This window comes from Eschrichtius robustus, chromosome 11 (genome assembly GCF_028021215.1).
Source record: "Eschrichtius robustus isolate mEscRob2 chromosome 11, mEscRob2.pri, whole genome shotgun sequence".
NCBI classification, from domain to species: Eukaryota; Metazoa; Chordata; class Mammalia; order Artiodactyla; family Eschrichtiidae; genus Eschrichtius; species Eschrichtius robustus.
The window spans coordinates 79,963,863-79,985,095 of NC_090834.1; the positions used below are offsets into that span (position 1 = coordinate 79,963,863).

Here is a 21,233-nt window from a genome sequence, read left to right on the forward strand (position 1 = left end):
TAAGTGAATAATCAGAGCTCAATAATATAAAAGTGAATTGATTTTCAGGTGTCAAGGAAATTAATTTGTCATATAGATTATCTTCAAAGTCACTTTGCCTTATTTCCTACTTTTAGAGAAAAGCTTTTCTAACACTTTTATTTGTTTATCAGACAGTAAAACTACAATTACTAATTTTTTATTTGATGCATCCTACTATATAACACGACATATAGGGCTATCTATATCTAGATATAATTAAACCTAATCACAACCTTATAAAGTATATCCTATTATCTTCATGTGTTATACTGAGTAAAGCATCAATTTCTCAAAGAAATTAAGAGATAGTGTGCTAGGATTCAAATCTTTTCTTTATGATTCAGAGACTGTACACTTAACCAGCATGCCTAAAAAAAAGGGATCTATGAAATATAATTGTGCTTACTGCATCTTAGTTTGCTGTTTTACGTATTTGTAAACGTATAGATTAAAATTCAAAATTTGTAAATCAAAATTTACAGCCCTTTTAATTCTGTAGAGGCATGAATTGTGAGTCAGAATGCCTTTGCCATCTTACTGTAAGTATTTGTGGACAGAGTAAATTCTCCTCCTATCAATCTGAGATATTTTAGGTAACAGGTAAAAATTCTTCCATGTTCTATAAAATGTCTGAAGGCTCCTTTCTCTTTAGAACTACTTGTTCTCACTCAAGGACATATATAATCAAAGTTGCTATAATATTGAAGTTAGAAGTCTATTTATGAAAAATGGAAGTGAGCATACTTTTAACCATGTTTCACTCAATACAAGATATAACTTATTGCTGCAGGAAAATTGTTCTGTTAGGAGATAATATGATTCATATGCAACAAAAAATTTTAAGCATATACTGAGAGCACATTATTTGTAAAAGAGTTGACCAAAGAACTAGTTATTTGTTAAATTTAAGTTGTATATTTACTTCAAAGTAAGGTGCATTTAAAATTGTTTAACAAAAAGACCAGTGTATACATAGAAGTCAGTTTCTTCCCTTCTCCCCCACTTTTGGTATGAACTCTGATTTTCTCATTTTAGGGAGGTTGAAATAGAAGTTGAAGAATGAATTACTTTGCCCATGATGTTACTAAGAGTCAGCCATAGAACTCAACTTCCAGTTTTCTGGTTCTGAATCTGGTACCTACATACAGTTTTCATTTGCAACAGAAATGTTAACAGAGTATCAAAATTATCCCCTCATCTCTCACTAAGGAGGAAAAGATAGTAAAGTCCAATTATATTAACAGCCTTCAGTTTAATAAATTCATTTATTTCTCTCAACAAATGTTTTTAGTAACACCAACTATGTGTACATATGGTATATTGTGAAGAGTTGGTGGCCTACCCGTCCTCTTCTATCTTGTAGGGAATGTGGAAAAGGTGCATGCTCAGCTCTAAGCATTGGGCCCTGATTGGCCTAAACAATTTGAAAATATTATCTAGGTCTGTGTCAACCATGGCATGCTATTCCACCACCATAAGGACTGGTTCATCTGCAGGTACCTAAATGGATGAAAACTGGAATTTCTGTTCCTGGGGTAGAAAAGAGAAGCTTACTGTCTATAGATTTGGACAGCAAAGCTGAAGGCAGCCACTGTGGAATCAAATGCAGAGCTAGTCCTCAAATATGATAGCATTAGTAAGATAGAACAGAGAAAAAGAAACTGGGCCTTTAATGACATAATTAGATCAAAACCAAAATGAAACTTACCCTATCTCTGTCATTGCCAGATACATGAACCAGAAGATTCACTTTATGGTTTAAGAATATTTGCACTTGAATTTTGGGTTACTTACAACTGAACATATTCTAACTGATATGCTGTACATATTATATAATTGTACTATCAGTTAAAAAAATGTTGCTCTTGTTTACAAGGACAAGTTAAAGTGGCATCTAATTTACAATCACAGAGCTTTCATGGAATAAAGATGGGATGTTTGTTGTTGTTTAATTGACTTTATTTAACTGTATTTGTTATTGATTTCTCTTTAACTCTGTGCACTTCAAGGCTAGATAACCAGCTCCTTTTCTTCAGTTAGTTTGTGACAAGTTCTCAAATGTCCCTGTTGTTGTGATGAAAGAATAGGTATGTGCCAGAGCTCACCTTCCAGCCAATCACTCCTACCCACTTCAACCTATCATCCTTTTCTCAAGATAGTTGCCAGTCTGCAAACTACTTCCCAAAGCTCAAGATAGTTGTTTAGAATTACAACAAAATGATTCAGGGAGGCTGGTCAAATGCGCACTTGCTCCTATTTAGAAGAAAAGCCATGAATGGGCCTTGTCGATCTGGACAAAATTCTCAAATAAAGGAGAGGTTTGAGGCTATAACCCACCTTACATGAGGGTTAAAGCGAGCTCACTCAGGTAAAGGCAAAGAATGACCATGTGTTGCCAGCCAAGTGGAGCTGGTTCCCTAAAACTGTTAACAATACGGGACTTCATATCTCCGAATATCAGCATCCAAGGAAGGAGTTAGATTGTGATAATTGGACTGTAACAGGCTTTCAAGAATCAGGTCCACGGGAGGATGCCAAATTTACACCATGATGCACACATAAATTGAATTAAAGAAGTGTAATCTGAATTGGGGTCAGGAAGGTGAACTCAGCAAAGTTAAGAAAGTGTTATGGAAAACGTACATAGACCCAGATGATTTCACGTTGCAGTGGCAGATTTTTAAGAGCGACAGGCTTCCTGTTTCCTACTCCAGATATTGAGACGTCCCTAAAGAAGTGTATGTTTTGCCACTATAAGAACCGGTAACTAAAGCTTTTGCTTTGTTTTGAAAAGTAAATGTCTTTGGGAAATGTAAATTTCAGATAATTACATTCACTGACACTTTAGAAAGCAGAGTGCTCAGGAAGAACCTTCTCATGGAGGGTAGGGAAGGAGTATATGATACACTGCTTATACCTTAATGATTTCATAATTGAAACATGTATTCTCTTTTTATAGACATGGAAAGTTCAAGAAGAGTACAGGTCATGATTTACAATAAAATGGATGAATAATTGCATTCACAACCTTTCTAGTGACAGATAATACCACACTTACCTAAAGGCTGTGTATTTGAAAGATGTTTGAAAGTAATTAATTGGAGATCAGATGAAAGACATACATGTTTTCAGGAATAATCTGTTTCCAGAGAGCATATTATCAAATACCCACAGGGATTTGCGTAAGACTTCTCTTTCATGCACAAGCAACCTAGTAGTCATATATAATGTGTAAGAGTTGGGAAGTGCCTAAACATGTTAGTATATTTGTTGACATAAGGAAGTACTTTAATTAAAAAATATATTGTTACTAAGATTTTGTAATCAGCTGAAGCTAAGGAAATTCAAGTATAATGCTGATTCCTATAATAAATAAGCCCAAACTTCCTCTATTGCTTGCGTGAAATTTTACATTTTGTAATTTAAAAAATAATCAACTGAATTTTTTTTCTATTTTATGTATTGTACATCTTTTATTAAATAGCTGTATATAGGTTGTTACCTATAAGTACATCTCCACATAGATTATAAGAAATTCAAGTAAAATTTTAAAGCTATATTAGATATAGTCATCACTATATTTTCTATTTTTATTGATTTTTAATTTGTAAAAAGTTGATTATTTCAGCTTACAGAGGCGGGTATGTCATCTTGGTATGATTTTAAAGAGTTACCACATTTAAATTACCTCATGATGGTTGCTCTATTAGTCTTCTCAGACTGCCATTACAAAATACCAGAGACAATGGTGCTTAACCACGGAAATTTATTTTCTCACAATTCTGGAGATTGGTAAGTCCAAGATCAAGTTTCAGGCAGAATTCAGTCTCTGGTGAGAGCTCTCTTCCTGGCTTGCATATGAATTTGCTTTCTCGGTGTGTCCTCATATGACAGTGTTCTGGTCTCTTGTTCTTTTCTTATAAGGAAAACAACCCTATCGAATTGGGGCCCTGTTTGTATGACCCCATTCAACCCTTGTTACTTACTTAAATATATCTCATATGTATTTACACTGGGGATTAGGGCTTCAACATGTGAATTTTGGGGGAACACAATTCAGTCCATATCAGTTACCTTTCAACATCTGGGAAGCTTATGCTTCCTCTGTTTAATCACTGCTTTGATTTGAATGCAAATTTTAAAGTATCTGACTAAATGAATGAGTCATAAGCAGGTTTATCCACTCTCCATCTGATAAGTTATTTGGAATTTCAAACTTGTTTCATTTTAAAGAAAACATTTATAAATAGCTATGTTTACTTATTAACATTATAGATATAAATATATAGCATTCCTTTATTAAATAACTTGAACCCTAGACTATATTTTGTGATTTTTGTGGGATAGTAACAAAGTGGTAGCAAGATGATGATCTATTTTATAACTGTAGGTTTTACCTTATAAGTTTGAAGTTTAGGAATATGAATCTATATCATTCTAAACTTCTCCCTATTATGTACATAAGTATATATTAAACACCATTTTTCCCAGTATCCTTGTAAAATGTATTCTATTGTTATTTTTGATGTTGCATTTGCAAATTCTTAAGTAGAATACTTTGTCTCTTCTCTCTTCACAGCTACTGCTGGGTCCCTAGAACTTTTTCTCATTTTCTCAGACAAGTTTAATTGTCTTTTGCTCATTATACTGTGTCTTTCCCTCTAGACAGTGATGAACCAACTGTCAAAATATAATTTGTAAATTTTTTTACTTAGAAGTTCTCTTGGATAGTCTGACAATTATGTTTTATATATATATAACATATATATATGAAATTAGAAGTTAATATTAGATTTTTTTCTTCAAAAATTTTTTTTAAATTATAAGATGGCATTGTTCCTACCCCACTTCATGGCATTTACTTTTCCTAGACTAACTCCCTAACATTCTGTATCAGCAGATTGTAATACACAATTTGTTTGTTTCACTAGCTCAATGGGAAGTTTGTTGGTTGTCATCAAGACATAAAATATTAGACCTTTTAAAACAAATTAAAGAATGTCTATTACCATGATTATATATGAATGTGATTTTATAGCTTAAAGTATACCTATAAGAAAATAACATTTTTCAGTAATAAACTGTCATTTTAATTTTGTAAATGTATAAATTTTTTCAGAGGCATTGAAGAAAAGAACAAAGTCTTTAGTTGTGGCATGGCCATCTAACTATTTAAGGGACTGCATCTCCTTAGTTCTCAGTCCCAGCATTAGAGTTGGGATTAATCTGTTTCTCACATCTTTTTTTTTTTTTTTAATTTATTTATTTTCTTTTTTTTTTGGCTGTGTTGGGTCTTCGTTTCTGTGCAAGGGCTTTCTCTAGTTGCGGTGAGCGGGGGCCACTCTTCATCGCAGTGCGTGGGCCTCTCACTGTCGCGGCCTCTCTTGTTGCGGAGCACAGGCTCCAGACGCACAGGCTCAGTAATTGTGGCTCACGGGCCTAGTTGCTCCGCGGCATGTGGGATCTTCCCAGACCAGGGCTCGAACCCGTGTCCCCTGCATTGGCAGGCAGATTCTCAACCACTGTGCCACCAGGGAAGCCCTGTTTCTCACATCTTTATAACAGCCACAATTGTGCCACACAGAGGCACTATCAGTGAGATTCCCTTTTCACATCCGAGTTTATGGGATATGTTAATGAGAAAAAAGTAAAGTGAATAATAATTCTGTGTCAGAAGCAGCAAAGTCATTTAAAATGTAGTGTGACGTATTGCAGCGTTACTTTCAAGGGGATTGACAGCTCAACTCTTTGTTTACAAGAGTAATGGAACATATATTTACTCTATTACAAAAATGCAAAATATGAGCAGGTGCAGTTTGTGGAGGGTTTGATGACCTTTCAGGGCTCTGAGCCGTATCTTATCCCATCCAGGCAGGCTTAACTTGGTGTTTCTAATTAGATAATTAGATAATAATCATTAAGAGACATTTCAGTCCTTTATTACCTTGGACATTATAGAATCACATTACCAAAAAGATCAAGCAGGTTATTTAATATTTTAAGCTCTTAATGTAAATAAACATTCCAAGACGTTAAATAATTTATCTTTAATAATAGAGTAAATCAGTGTCATAATAAGTATCCAGGGATATTAACTCCAGAAGGAACTCAAAATAAATTTCAGTGTATTTTTTAAAAGTTTATTGATAAAATCAATTCCTTATTGTATAGCTATTTGCAATAAATCTTTGATAGCTCTTTATTATGTAGTATGACATCTATACCTAAAGAATTTGCCCTGTTTTTTTTCCTACAGCCCACTTCTGTATACAAATATATGCCCTGCCATTCAGTTATATTACTTATTCAACAAAATAGACCCTATGTGGTTTCTGTGGATGCCTTGATGTGAACCGTGAAAATTTGATCTCAATGTATCTTATTGATTTTTGTTTTCAACCTTTTTTTCCTACTCCCACAGGACATCTTGTGAACTTCAAGAATAAAAAAGAATCCATTCCCTGCACTATTTATTCTTTTGAAAATAAGTGTTTTTGTCTATTTTGATCCCATCAGGTTGTATTTTCCTTATTTATTAAGTAAATGTCAATTATTTATTATTTCTTCATTTATTTCAGCCATCTGAGTCATTATTTCTTCCTTTGGGCTTCCTTAGTAATTTGTTCATACAGTGTTACAGTAAATAAATAAATAAAAACAGGTGACATTTTTAGAGTATTTACCATGTTCCAGATACAGTTTTAAGCAACTTTAAGGAGTAGAGGAGGGAAGGGCAAACGAGAAGGATGAGAAAAAATGTGGGCATCCTCTAGAAGCAAAGACTGGCCCCTGGCTGACAACCAGCAGGGAAACAGGGACCTTAGTCCTTTAACAGCAAGAAACTGAATTTGAGCAACAACCTGAATGAACTCGGATGCAGATTTATCCCCAAAGACTCAGAAAGGAATGCAACTCTGCTGACCCCCTGATTTCAGCACTGTGAATTCTAAGCAGTGGACCCTTCTGAGCCATGCTACACCCAGACTCTGATCTGCAGAACTGTGAGACAGTAAGTTTGTGTTGTTCTGAGACGCTAAATTTGTTACAGCAGCAACAGGAAACTTATACATTCCCACCTCAGACACCTCATTGAGCTTTCTAGAACACACCTTCGTATTTCCAGCTTCCTTGGTTTTCTCATTTCTCTTTTTTCTGCCTGCCGTTTTCCCCCTCTCTTCTTCTTTATATGAGACTCATTTTAGTTTTTTTTATATATATAATAAATATATTCTATAGTCTTCCTAATAATAAGATTGGGTGAGTTTTACATCTGCTAGTGTCCTAGCACATGAGTAGCATCTCTCTTACTGCAGAGCAGTGCCATGGTTAACCCTGGAGCTGTGAAGTTAGATGGCTTAGACGTATTGCCTCTGTATACCACTTACTAGTTGTGCAGCCAGGTGTTAATTGTTACAATGGTCCTTCCCCTGATAAATTGAAATTATCTGTTACTGAATTCATGTCTAGACTATAAGAATTCTGAGTGCAGAAACCATGATTTTTTTCTTCTGTGTATTTCCAAGTTTAGACATAGTGTTTGGTACATAATAACCACTTAATATCTGTTTACCAAACGAACTTGTATGTCAACTTGCTTTACCACATACAAAAAATATTTATCAATATTATCACAGGCTCATTATGAACTCAATTAGCTTTATATTAAGTATCCGTATATCACTGCTTTATATATAAGGAAACTGAGCCATAAAGGAGTTAAGTGTCCAAGTTAATGTGTGAGAGAGCTCTTTTCACCCTGGAAGTTTTTATTCCCATGTCTATGTTATACCCACTCTATCACAGCACATTCTCAGCATGGAAATTCTCCCTTATGTGACAGGTTTCCTCATTAGCTATAAACATCAGACCTGGATCTGAGACTTGTTATCATTTGCATCATGGGATTTAAGTTATGCACCAAATAGTTCCCTATGCATGATTTAATTGGAGACATAACAGGCACAGTGAATAGCCCTAAATTGAGGCTTGAGCAGAACTTACACCCCAGAAACTGTAGTGGAAAACTTGATTGGAATTAAGTACTGTACTGTAATGAGTCTTGCTTTATAAAATGACTGTCCAGGGAATAAAAAGATTATTCATAAAGAACAAGATCTCAGTGACTTTATACTGTCCTATCAAGTATCCAGAGAGCTGCTCACATGTGAACCAGAATGAATAAAAATAATCAAAGCAGCTACTGACAAGTAACAAGTCATTTTCTTTTATGGAGTTTGAGTATATTAGATGAGCAATGAGGGTGTAATTTTTGCCTCTGTCTTGGGTAGCACCAGGCAGGCTGCAGTTGGCACATTCAATTCTAAATGTTTTTGCTGTGAACAGGGCTAATTTTAAGTCCCTGAAAGACCTTTTCTCCCCACCTGCTATGTATCTGGATCTTCTCCATCCTTCAGAAACCAGTACAGGTCCTTTCTCTCCCTTATAACCCTCCCAGACTATAATGTGATATACTCAGTTGAGCTTTATAAAATCACAAATAATCATTTTTCACTTACAAAAATTACAGTTTCATTTTTCAGTATACTTGCTTAGAACTGATCACCTATTTTCTTTTTTACATTTTTGAGATTGAAGGGATCTGAAGGTGCTTTGGAAAGCTATTAAGTAACCACATGAAAAGCTCTGAATTATAATACATACAGAAAGTTACCTATATGTATTTATGTGTGTATGTTTGTAGACACATCTATATATGCAGTCTACACAATCTAGTGAAGAACTATACTAAAACGTAAAAGGAGAAGAATGCTAGTGTTTGTTGAATGGTTATTGAGTGTTACACCCCTTTTAGCAACTTTAGACACATTCTTTAATTTCAGTTGTCATCTTTGAGTTAGGTATTATTGCACTAATTTTAGAGACAAAATAGCTTCAGAAAATTTAAATCACTTCATCAAATCTATACAGGTAATGAGGAGTAGAGCTAATTTTCACATTCAATCCGTCTGTCTCCCAAACTCTCCAAAGTGTGACCTTTCAAGCTCTTTTCCCTTCTCCCCTGTTGTTAATGAGCATGGACACTTAGGAAGATGGAAGACCCACATGAAGGCAGAAACCTGGGTTCCTAAAACATGCTTGGTGGAGAGTGTCTACCGTCTAGGAATGCACAACTTGAACTTTCTGTGAATAAAAAGTCCTATTGTATTCAGCTATTAAGATTTAGAAGTTCATCTCTTCCTGAGCCTAGTGTTATTCTGAAGAAAACGAGTGCTTTGTACTGTGCTCTAATTGCATTCAGTTTGCCTCCTGGGCTGCAACATTTTGGGGGATGAACGCTTATATTAACATGCTCTGTTTCTTTATATTGTCTTATATAGCAGGGGTCCCCAACCCCCGGTACCGGTCCTTGGCCTGTTAGGAACCAGGCTGCACAGCAGGAGGTGAGCGGCAGGCAAGCGAGCGAAGCTTCATCTGCAGCTCCCCATCGCTCGCATTACCGCCTGAACCATCCCCCCACCCTCTGTCCGTGGAAAAATTGCCTTCCGCAAAACCGGTGCCTGGTGCCAAAAAGGTTGGGGACTCCTCTTGTATAGGAATGGAAAACCGGCTCAGTCTTACGAGCCAAAGCAAATGGTTTGATAGTGACTCCTTAGAGTACTGGGTTAAGAAGGATTCTGAGGCTGCATCTCTATCGTAGATTGACCATTTCTAGTCTACTGCTTTTATTACTTAAATTGAGTGCTTAGGACACACTTTCAACAGGGATTAATTCTCTTGGCTTCCTGGAGAGCCTGACAAATGTAAGGGCTTGGGTAACAGTTCTGGTGGATCCCACAGATCTTTAACACCACTGGGGCTGGTAGGCATCAAGGCTGCGCCTGACATGAGTCCAGTGGTGTGAATGATTCCTAAGGAGCTGGCTCCAAGTCTGTAAAGAATGGCATAGAGCTCCAAGAGGTTAAAACAAATGGGAGATTTTCAGTTTCCTTTGCGACATGTAAAGGAGCTTGGACATCATCACTCCCATCCTCACAACATGAAAAAAGCAAAAGAGCAAACTGAAAAGCAGCAACTCCTCTAGATCAATCAGATAATTGAGGTCACAAGGAAAATTGCTGCCCCTAAAACTGAAGAGACACGCAAATAAAGAGGATCACATGTTATCTATTTAATTTTTCTGTAAAACTAAAACTGTTCTAAAAATAGTCTATTAAAATCAATGAGAAAACTAAAAAGAGGCTAAATAACTTTCCCATTCTGACCTAGTAGTAAATGGAGGACCTATAATTTATAACTTGTAGTCTCTGATCCAGGGCTGCACATTTAAGAGCAATGTTGCTCACAGAGGGTGAGACAAAATACAAAGTGCAATATGATCTTCATGTTATTGGCATAGTTGAGATGTATGCAGAGGAGAAAAGAGAGCAGGTAATTATAGCAGTTAACATTTTTGAGAGCTTTACTCATCAGGACACTGTACTAATTATTCTATTTGGATTATCTCAATGCATTATCTCAATTAATTTTCACAACAACCTTAGAAGGCATGTACTATTACTTTCCTATTTTACATACAAGGAAACTAAGGTTGGGAAAGCTCACAAAACTTCACTAAGATGACAGAGCTGACAAGTAGCATAAATAGCATTCAAACCCTGCCAGTCTCACACCATAGCATAGTCTTATACCATGCTATACTTTACTCTTGGTCCAAACTAAAAAATCTGAAATGAACATTCAATTTTGCTGATAATTGTAGGAAATTGTTTCAGTATATACAGTCGTAACCCATTGCTGAAAATCAAGCTCTTCCAAAAGACATATCTCAGGCACGTATTACAGAATTGCCTTTCTTATCCATTTAGTTGACTGCATTAATACAGTCAACAATGATTCACCATGCTAAATGTGTACAGGAGCTTTGGAGACTCATGTTTTTTTCATCGTACATTTCCTTTCTCTTACAGGAAAAGCCGGATTACATCTTGCTGCGCTTGTCACAAGACCACTGTTGTGCAATGCTGTGGTGTTTGAAATGATGCCACTGTAAGTTTTCCTATTATTCTAAGGAATTAAGAGCAGGCACATGTAATCAATTATGACAGCTTTTAACCAAATGATTTATTTTGGTATTCATTCAGTTAATTAAGGATGCACATTCTTAAAGCGCTGTTTTCAACTTTTTTAACTTTGCATTTTCCATTTACGGAAATTTCTCAGAACTATCTATTCTCTATTTGTAATATTAGAGCGATGGCCGTGTTCCCCAGCTATTAGGTTAGTATTATTTTAACAATGGATAGCATACTTGTTTCCCAGTTATAAAATGATAATCTAATATTAAATATCTCCGCTGAGAACTAATACGTCCCTCTTTTCTCTTAACTATCCTTGTTTCCTTTGCTGGATATAACTCGTTTTTGCATGCACCATCCTTTGCAAATGAGCTCAGGGAAAGTTGGCACATGGGAGTTGAGAAGAACCTTGGTAAAAGAAGCCAAGAGTGTCCTTGATGCCAGTTTCATGGCCAAATTGTGAGATACTCAGAAGAGAAGAGAAAGTATGTACTCCTGTTGGGGAGAAAAAAAGAGTGACAACAAGGTAACCTGTGGAGGTTCAATGGCATTGTGGGAAATTCTGCCATGTGGAAAGGCACCAGTGAGTCAACTGGAGAGGAAAGTCCTCAGCAGAGATTTGAGAGCTAAGAACCCATCTCTGTTGGGAAACGTCTCTTGGGTGAGAGGTGGAGGGAGTGGTGCCACAGAAAGGAAATAAATCCTATTGCTCCTGCCAAAGAAAATTAGGACTCCCACAGCTATGTGATGCCTCGAATTTCAGAATTAGCTGGAGACAGTCCCGTGAAGTGATTAAGAGCAGAGTTTTTGCTGGGAGTTCAAGCCTGACTCTAGTTAGTGATTAGCTGCTGTGTCTCTCAGTTGAGGTTAATTTTATATCCTCTCTAAAATTCTGTTTTCTTACTGGTAAAAATGAGGATAATGTTCATATTATAGAAATGATATGACTATATTAAATAACTTAAATTTGAAATTACTTAGTTGTACCAGTTTAGGGGAATTGATTATTTAGTGTTAATTTTTTAATTTTTAATGTATTTTATAATATTTTTTAACTAAGAATGCTGCCAGGAGGATGCGACTCGAAAAGAACCACAATGGCCATGTCTCACACAGCAGAAATCATAGAATTTGGGCGTCAGAACCTGAGCAAACAGAGAATAAACAAACAGATTCTTAGATATTCATCACATGGCACCTCATAGATTCTCACATGGCAAGACATTTGCTAAGTGTACTAATGGCTATTTATTTGTTGGTTTAGCATACATATGCCAAGCATAATTCTAAATACGTTTAGGACTTTACAGTGCCTCAATCCCATCATCTCTTTGCCCAAATCTTACCTTGTCCATGAGCCTACCATGGCCACTGTAGTGGACACAGTTTGGTGTTCTACCCCAAAATTCATTGATTCCCCTTATCATTTCGTGTGTACTGTTCCAAGTCATGGTGTGCTTTTCCTCTTACTTAACATCTGCACCTGGGACACTCTTTGAGGCTACTCTGGGCTCCTAGATCCACTTTGTCATAAATGCAGAGACTCAGAAGTTCCTGGGGCTTTACTTCTCCCCTCCCGTGTGCTGTTGGCCAATGAATGACTGGTGCAGAATTATAAAATCCCAGCTTTCTGCTTTGAGTGGGACGAACTTTGAAGCATAATTTATACTCCTGAGCTCCCTTTCAGGATCAGACTAAAGCTTGGACTTGGCCTTGAATTAACAGAATTTATTCCTCTTCCTTGTTTTGTTTACCCCATTTTCCAACCAGCTTCTTATAGGCTAACCATCATCTCAGCATCTGCTTCTGTGTAACCTGGACAAAGACAAATATCTTCTTTAATAATGTAATGTGGTTATTTGAAACCTTGTTGGAGATACCACATCGTTAATTTCGCTCATTTTCCAATTTAATTTTCATTTACCTTTTTAAAAACTATTGAGCTTTGAGAGTCTTTACATAGTCTAGTTCCAATTTTTTTTAAGATATATGGTATACAAATATTTTCTTCCAGTCTTTAGTCATCTTTTCATCTTCTTAAGGCCTTAATAGAGTAAATATTTTGAATTTGATGAAGGTCAATATAACAATTTTTCTTTTTAGGCATCAGGCTTTTGGTATCAAGTCTAAAAACTCTTAACCCTAAAACCTGAAAAATTTTCTTAGTTTTTGTATATTTTTTCCTAAAAGTAATTCATTTTGAGTTAATTTATAAGGTATAAGACTTAAGGTTTGTTTTTTTTTTTTTCCTTTTGCTTTTGCCTACGGATGGACATATGCTCCAGAAAATTACTTACAAATTTGTTAAAAATGCTATCTTTCTTCTATTTTGTTCCTTTTGCACCTTTGTCAAAAATTAGTTGGGCATATTTTCTTGTGTTTCTTTCTCTGTTCTGTTGCATTGATCTATGTGTGTATCTTCTGTTAATATCATGCAGTCTTAATTATGATAGATATTTGAAATCAAATAAACTGATTTCTACTACTTTATTCTTCATTTTCAAAATTGTTTCATCTGTTTTAGGACCTATGTCTTTCCGTATACATTTTAATATAAGCTTGTCTATATGTACACAAAAAACCTTGCTGAAATTTTGGTAGAAATTGTATTAAATCTGCATGCCAATTTTTGGATAATTCACATCTTTACTATGAGTTTTCCAGTCCATGAATATGACATGTTTACTTATTTAGATAGGGTTTGATTTCTTCCATCAGTGTTTTATAGTTTTTAACATACAGGTCTTATAGAGATTTTGTTTGATTTATACGTTTCATTTTTGAGTGATTGTAAATGATATTATATTTTTATCATTTATGCCCACATGTTCATTGCTAGTATATGAAAATACTATTTGGATTTTCTTTTATTTTAGATTCCTTGGGATATTCCACATAAGCAATCATGTCATCTGAAAATAGGAAGTTTTATTTCTATTTTTCTAATGTGTAGGCCTTTTATTTTCTTTTGTTTCCTCATTATATTGGCTAGAACTTCCAGCACTGTTTTGATTTAGAGTGGTGAGAACCAGAATTCCCTAGCGGTCCAGTGGGTAGGACTCCACGCTTCCAATGCAGGGGGCACGGGTTCAATCTCTGGCTGGGAAAGTAAGATCCCACGTGCCAAGTGGCATGGCCAAAAATAATAAAAATAATAAATTTAAAAATTTGTTTAAATTAAAGAAAAGAAGAAAGAGTGGAGAGAACCAAAGTCATGGCCTGGTGTCTGATCTTAGGGAGAAAGCGTTCAGTTTAATCATTAAGTATAATGTTAACATTAGATTTTTTTGTAGATGTTCTTTATCAAGTTGAGGAAGTCACACTCCATTCTTATAGTTCTGAGGATTTTATTCATGAAGGGATGTTGAATTATCAAATGCTTTTTTCTGTATTGATATGATAGATTACATTGATTGATTTTTGAATGTTAAAACACCCTTGAATTTCTGGAATAAATCTCACTTGGCCATCTTGTATAATTATCTTTATATATTGCTGAATTCTATTAGTAAATGTTTTGTTAAATATCAGTAGTTTTGTGTCTAAATTCATGAGTGATATTGGTTTGTAGTTTCTTTCTTAGTACTATATTCATCTAGTTTTGTTATCAAGGAAATACTAGCTTCATAAAATGAACTAGCAATTGTTCCCATCTCTTCTGTTTTCTGGAAGAGGTTGTGTAAAATTTGTGCTAATTCTTCTTCAAATGTTTGGAAGAATTCTCCAATGAAACCATCTGTGTTTAGAGATTTCTTTTCTGGGGAGACAAATTTGATTTCCTTAATAGTTACAGGGCTATTAAAATAATCTATTCCATATTGCACGAGTTGTGGGACTTTGTATTTTTCAAGAAATGTTCTGTTTCATCTAATTTGTTAAATGAGGCAAGTAGACCTGTTTGTTATAACACTTATTATCTTTTGATATCTTCAGACTCTTCAGTGATATCTTCGCTTTCATTCTTTATTGGTTATTTGGTCTTCTCTATTTTTCTTTCTCAATCTTGTTAAAGGTTTGTCAATTTTATTAATAATTTCAATACTTCTTCATTTCATTGATTTTCTCTATTGATTTTCTGTTTTCAATTTGAATGATTTCTGCTCTCATATTTACTATTTCCTTCCTATGTTTATTTTGGATTTATTTTGCTCTTCTTTGCCTAGGTTTTTGAGGTGGCTGTCATAGATCATCGATTAGAGACTTTTCCTCTTTTCTACTATTCTATTCATTTAGTGCAGTAAATTTCCCTCTCAGAACAGCTTTAGATACATCCGAAAATTTTGTTATGTTACATTTTCATTTTGTTCAGTTCAATGTATTTTTTGATTTCCATTGAGAATAGCTCTTTGTCCTATGAATTATTTAGAAGTAATAATAACACTTTAATTTCTAAATATTTGGAGATTTTCCTGTTTCCTTCTGTCACTGATTTCCAGTTTGAATCCATACAGATTGGAGAATCTACCCTGTAAGCTTTCAATTTTTAAAAAGTGTTAATATTTGTTCTATGGCCCAAGATATCATCTATCTTGATATATGTTCTGTGTACGCTAGAAAAGAATGTGCATTCTGTTATTGTTGAATGTTGGGTTCTGTAAGTGTTAATTAGATCCTGTTTGTTGATGGGATTGTGAGTCCTTTATATCCTTGTTGATTTTCTGTCTAGCTGTTCTATCAATCATTAAGAGAGAGGTATTAAAATCTCCAACTATAAGTATTTTTATATTTCTCCTTTCATTTCTATCAGTTTTTGCTTCACATATTTTGTAGCTCTATTGTTGTTGCTTATACATTTAAGATCGCTATGCCTAACCAATGGATTATACCTTTGATTTTGATATAATGCCTCTTTCTCAGGTACTTTTCTCTGAATTCTACTTTATTTGCTATTGATACAGCCAATACTGCTTTATTTTAATTAATGGTTACATGGTATATATTTTTAATTCTTTTACTTTTAACCGGAATACATTGTTATATTTGAAATGAGTTTCTTATAGACACATATAGTTGGTTTGTGTTTTTAATCAACTCTGCCAGTCTCTCTTTTTATCAGTATATTTAGGCCATTTACATTTTCTGTAGTTGTTGGTATGATAGTACTTAAATCTTCCATTATATTTAAATTTTTGCTTTCTATTTATTCTTTCTATTTATTCTACTTTACTATTACTGCTATAATGAATTGCCACAAATTAAGAACTTAAAACAACATACCATAGTGCTACAGCTCAGAATTCCAGGAAGAGCTCAGCTGGTTGCCTTGCTCTGATTCTCACAAGGACAAAATATAGATATTCTCTGTCCTGGGTTCTTAACTGTAGGCTCCAGAGACAATCTACTTTATGCTCATTCAGGTTGTTACCAAACATTCATTTCTTTGCACTGTAGGGTTGAGGTTCTTGTTTTCTTGCTGGCTGCCTGCAAGATGCCTCTCTCAACTCTGTAAGCTGCTTGCATTCCTTGTTACATTTCTCTCTCCATGTTCACATCAGTGAGGGTATGTCCACTGACAGCTTTTCACACTTCTGATCTCTCTGATTTATGCTTTCTGCAGCACCTCTTCAACCTTAGTTGCAGACAGTTCTGCTGAAAGTTCTGAAGGTTCATGGGATTACATTAGCTTCACAGACTAATCCAGGATACTTTTTTCCATTTTAAATCCATAACCTTAATTACATCTGCAAAGTTCTTTTTTTTTTTTGTTAACATCTTTATTGGAGTATAATTGCTTTACAATGGTGTGTTCGTTTCTGCTTTATAACAAAGTGAATCAGTTATACATATACATATGTTCCCATATCTCTTCCCTCTTGCATCTCCCTCCCTCTCACCCTTCCTATCCCACCCCTCTAGGTGGTCACAAAGCACCGAGCTGATCTCCCTGTGCTATGTGGCTGCTTCCCACTAGCTATCTATTTTACATTTGGTAGTGTATATATGTCCATGCAAAGTTCTTTTTGTAATATAATATTACATAGTCACAGATTCTAGGGATTAGGGCATGAGCATCTTTGGGGCGCCATCCTGTCTATTGCAGGAATGTTAGAAATTTTCCTGTAAGGGAGATGCTTCACATTTAGCGTGCCATTTACTATAGAAGGATCATGAACCCAACAACAGCTTGAAAAGAGGCTGATGCCTAGCTTATGTCCAGGCTCTGAACAGTTTTACAACTTGAAAATAAATGTACTGTTTGGCAGGGTATAATATAGAGTAATATCCGTGGCCCATCAGTGACGTAGACTATAAAGCTGGAAGCCACAATTCTTTTCCATCATGTCATTAAGTTTCAGAAACAGAAATTTGCAACCTCTGTTACTTTTCTTCACTGAATGCAACCTGCTCGTGAATGTGCAACCTTCTCATGAATAAGCATAAACAGAAAATTAAAGGCCCTATCTTATTCAAAATCCAGGCATTAAATTTAAATAGTTTGTTACAGTGTGTGTGTGTGTGTGTGTGAGCCCACATGTACCTTTGTGTCATAGTTAGTACATTCCTTTTCCTTTCTAGAAGTTTTTTCTGGGCATACCTAATATTGTTCTATATTTATTCATTACAGTTGAAAGAGGAAATCAAAGCACCTGTCAGTCTTACCCAAAACCTTCTTTGGCAATCACTAGAGTATGTCAAGGAGTTAGCATAGAATGCATATTTATTGCATTCTGTTTCTTGTGGCTTTTGCTCATAGAATTTCTCTATTTTTGATCCCCATCTGTGCTCAGAAATAAGCATTTTATAAATTTTATATTCCCTGTTTTACCTCCGTCACCTATGGCTGCTAGAGTTAAGTATACTTTCAGTGAATGAGGGAAAAAAAGAATATTAAACTTATAGCTAGATGTTCTCGGTTATTACTCTTTCAACTGAATAATAAGCTCTTATTTTTGCTGTACTGATTTTGACTATTATTTGACTGAAAAAAACATAGGTGACTTTTCTAGTGTCTGTTTCACTCTGCTAATTGTTGTTAGTCTCACATGTACCAAATCTAAGCCTCAGAGAAGTTGCATCCTTCTATTATTTCATAATGGAGTTTTGACTCAATTATTAATTAATTCATTCATTCATTCATTTATTACTAAATAGTAATTTAACAAGTATCAATTGTGTTTCAGAAGTAGTTCTAAGATCTGAGGATATAGCAGAGAACAAAACAGGCACACATTCCTATTTTCACAGAGCTTACAATTTTGTGCCTGTGCAGAGATTCTCCTTAGAACCCTGACAGCTGTGTTCTGCGTAACTCCAAGGGATGCTCTTCAAGTGGACTATCATACGGATAGTGCCCACTGGAGGCAGGCAGGGTTGGAACCTTAGTAAGTATAGACCCTCAATAAATAAATAAATGACACCGACTTGATTCATTTATTCCACAAGTATCATTGAGTATTTACCACGGACTAGTCTCTGTTCTAGTTATTTGGAATACCTCAAGAAATAAAATAAACAAAGATACCAGTTTCATAAATTTTACAATCTAATTGGAAGATACAGACAATAAAATAATGTAAAGCTTAAGAGGTAAATTACATTTTATATTAGAAGATGCTTTAGAAAAATATAGAACAGGGTGAAAGAGACAAGGATGCTAGGGGAGTACATTTTTCAGTAACAAGTGTAGTGGTTTTAGATACAGTTTAAAGCAAAAGCTCAATCTTAAAAGGAAACGTGAGATATATATGTTTAATTACCTCCATTCTGAATAGGATGCTTAATAAGATCCGCATAACTTCAGAAGTCTCTAAGTGTCATTTTTTAAACAAATATTTGTTTAATTTCTTCAACTGTCATGCATTTTCCTAGAAACTCCTGGGGATGCCAAGAAGAATGAAACATAGCCTTGAACTTAGGCAACTATAGTCAAGCAACAAGATAAGACTCTTATATATGCAAAACTGTATTCTTCATTTGCCACTATGCCATCCTACCCCTTTTAGTTTCCTCTCCTCTTCCCTCAGCTTAAATAATGCCATTAATTATCGATCCATTGGTCCTCACTAGAAATATCATACTCAGTTCTTTATTCTTCTTCACCATTACCCATACAACTCATAAGCTTCTCTATCTTGAATTCATAACCTTGGCATTCGTTCAGTAAATGCTGAGTACCACCTATGTGCTAGGACTTGAGCCAGGAGCTGGTAACCCTAGAAAGAACAATACAACAGGCAAGGTCTCCATCCCCCAATCCCAGGGACACTGCCCTAAATTAGGCTCTCATCCCATCTTCCCTAGTACTAATTATCTGATGTCCCTTTCTCCAATCTCCTTTATGGAAATCAATCCTTTTGGTGTCAGAGTGATAGCTATCTCTATAAAATATATATGCAAAAAATATTTGTTACTATATGATGTTTTTATAAGGACTTTTTTTTTTAGTTGCACATGAAAGAAATTCAACTCAAACTAAAAATTTCAGGTTTATTTCTGGATTTAGGTATGGATGAATCAGTCATTACTCAGTCTCTCTCTCCTTTATGCTCTGTTCAATGATCCCTCTATCAAATTCTCACTGGACAAACAAATGCTTTTTACTTATCCCTCAGTGAATCACTGTTGCCAGGAAGGTGGAATATTACGGCTGACAGGCATAGTTCACATGCCCACTCTTGGAGCAAAGGTCCAGAGTCGTCTTCTCCATCTGAACCATGTTGACTGTAAATGGGGAAAATTTGGGTCTCCAAAAGATAACTGTGGTGCAATAATTAGAAGCATAAAAAGGCATAATAGGAGAGAGGGGACAAATGCTGGGTAAGCAAAATCAACATATGTCTGCTAAATCTGCTTAAAAATTAGTATGAGCCATCATTGTCTAGATCCTTGGGTTGGTATACAAATCTTTTTATAGATGGTCCCAGGCAACCTCAGTAGCCTTTGACTTGCCACGTCCCTGTTGAACAACTGGTACTAAATTACCATCATTCCCTAAATTTTCTATCAACTCCCCCTCCTCCATATCTCTGCTATGGTTATTCTCTGACTGCAATGCCCCCTCTACCATTCCCTCCTAAATCACTTCCAGTATCCATGGAGAAAATCTCCCTCATTCTATAAGACTAATTCCTTTCTGAAGATATTTCCTTGTCTCTCTCTCCCAAACAGAATTAAATCGCCACCATTTTTCTGATCATAGCCTCACCTTGTATTGCATTCTGGCCCTAATTATTTCTGGTAAATTTCTGTTTATATTCCTTTCTGCCTCTTCAACTGTCAGTTGCCAACTATCCACTTAAATTAAAGAGTCTGCCCTGTTCATCCCTACATTTCTAATGCTTAGCATAACGTCTGCTTATATTAGATTTTAGTAAATTTGTGTTGAATTAGAAACATTAGGGTAAAAAAAAAGATATAATTTAATTTTAATTTAAAAAGTCAACATAGAGAGACTTACTTTCAGATGTTTTTGAACATAAGACCGGACTGAATATTTTGTGAAAAAAAGATGATATCTAAGATATGGCCTCTTACAGACTCTTGCTAACCATGAATTTCATTTATGGCTCCCTAGGCTTGGATCTATTATTTCCTGATGATTAAATACAATATATTTTACTGTTGTTGTGACAGGATTGTCAAGGGTGATGATAACAGCCTTTATTCAAATATCCGCACTACAAATGGAAGTAGATTCCCCTCAAGGCCTTTAAAGCTGGCATGAAAACAGATTGTCATGTGGCCAGGTAAAGAGTTGTGATCCATCTGTTCACTGACCCAAGAACCTATTCAAAAAGTAGCAAAGGCAAACAAATATACCAAGGTTTACCTCATAAACTCTGTTTATGTAATAGGAGAAAGTCTGCGCTAAATTTGTTTCTGCTCGGAGATGGGAGTGAAACATCGATACAGTAACAGAAGTTGGGATACCTCATGCGGACAGTGGGCAGTGAGGAGCTTCCAAGTTGCAATAAACTTCTATAAAGTTGTCATGATTCTTCTCATATCATTTACAATATGTCGGCGTTTGATAGTCAGTGTTCTGTGTTCTATGTTCTATTCGATTCCTGATATTAGGAACTCAGACACATGGAATAGTAGCCAAACGTCACACAGTCAGTGAGATTAAAGCTGTCATATGGAGCCTCTGACTCCCAGACAAGTCTGTATTTTAACTCATAATTTATATCCTGCCTAATTCCTAAAAGGATTTGTAGCAGCGTTCAATAAAATGCA

At 35.3% G+C, this 21,233-nt stretch overlaps 1 long non-coding RNA gene across 1 annotated transcript in view; it reads left to right on the top strand.

The window, feature by feature from the left end:
• Window positions 1–20,966, top strand: part of LOC137771580 (uncharacterized) — a 48,327-nt gene extending 27,361 nt beyond the window's left edge. Inside the window, exons 2-4 of the long non-coding RNA XR_011075389.1 lie at window positions 10,950–11,028; window positions 20,631–20,743; window positions 20,852–20,966. This is a non-coding gene — a long non-coding RNA (uncharacterized lncRNA). The remainder of the gene's footprint in view (window positions 1–10,949; window positions 11,029–20,630; window positions 20,744–20,851) is intronic.
• The last annotated feature ends 267 nt before the right edge of the window (window positions 20,967–21,233 follow it).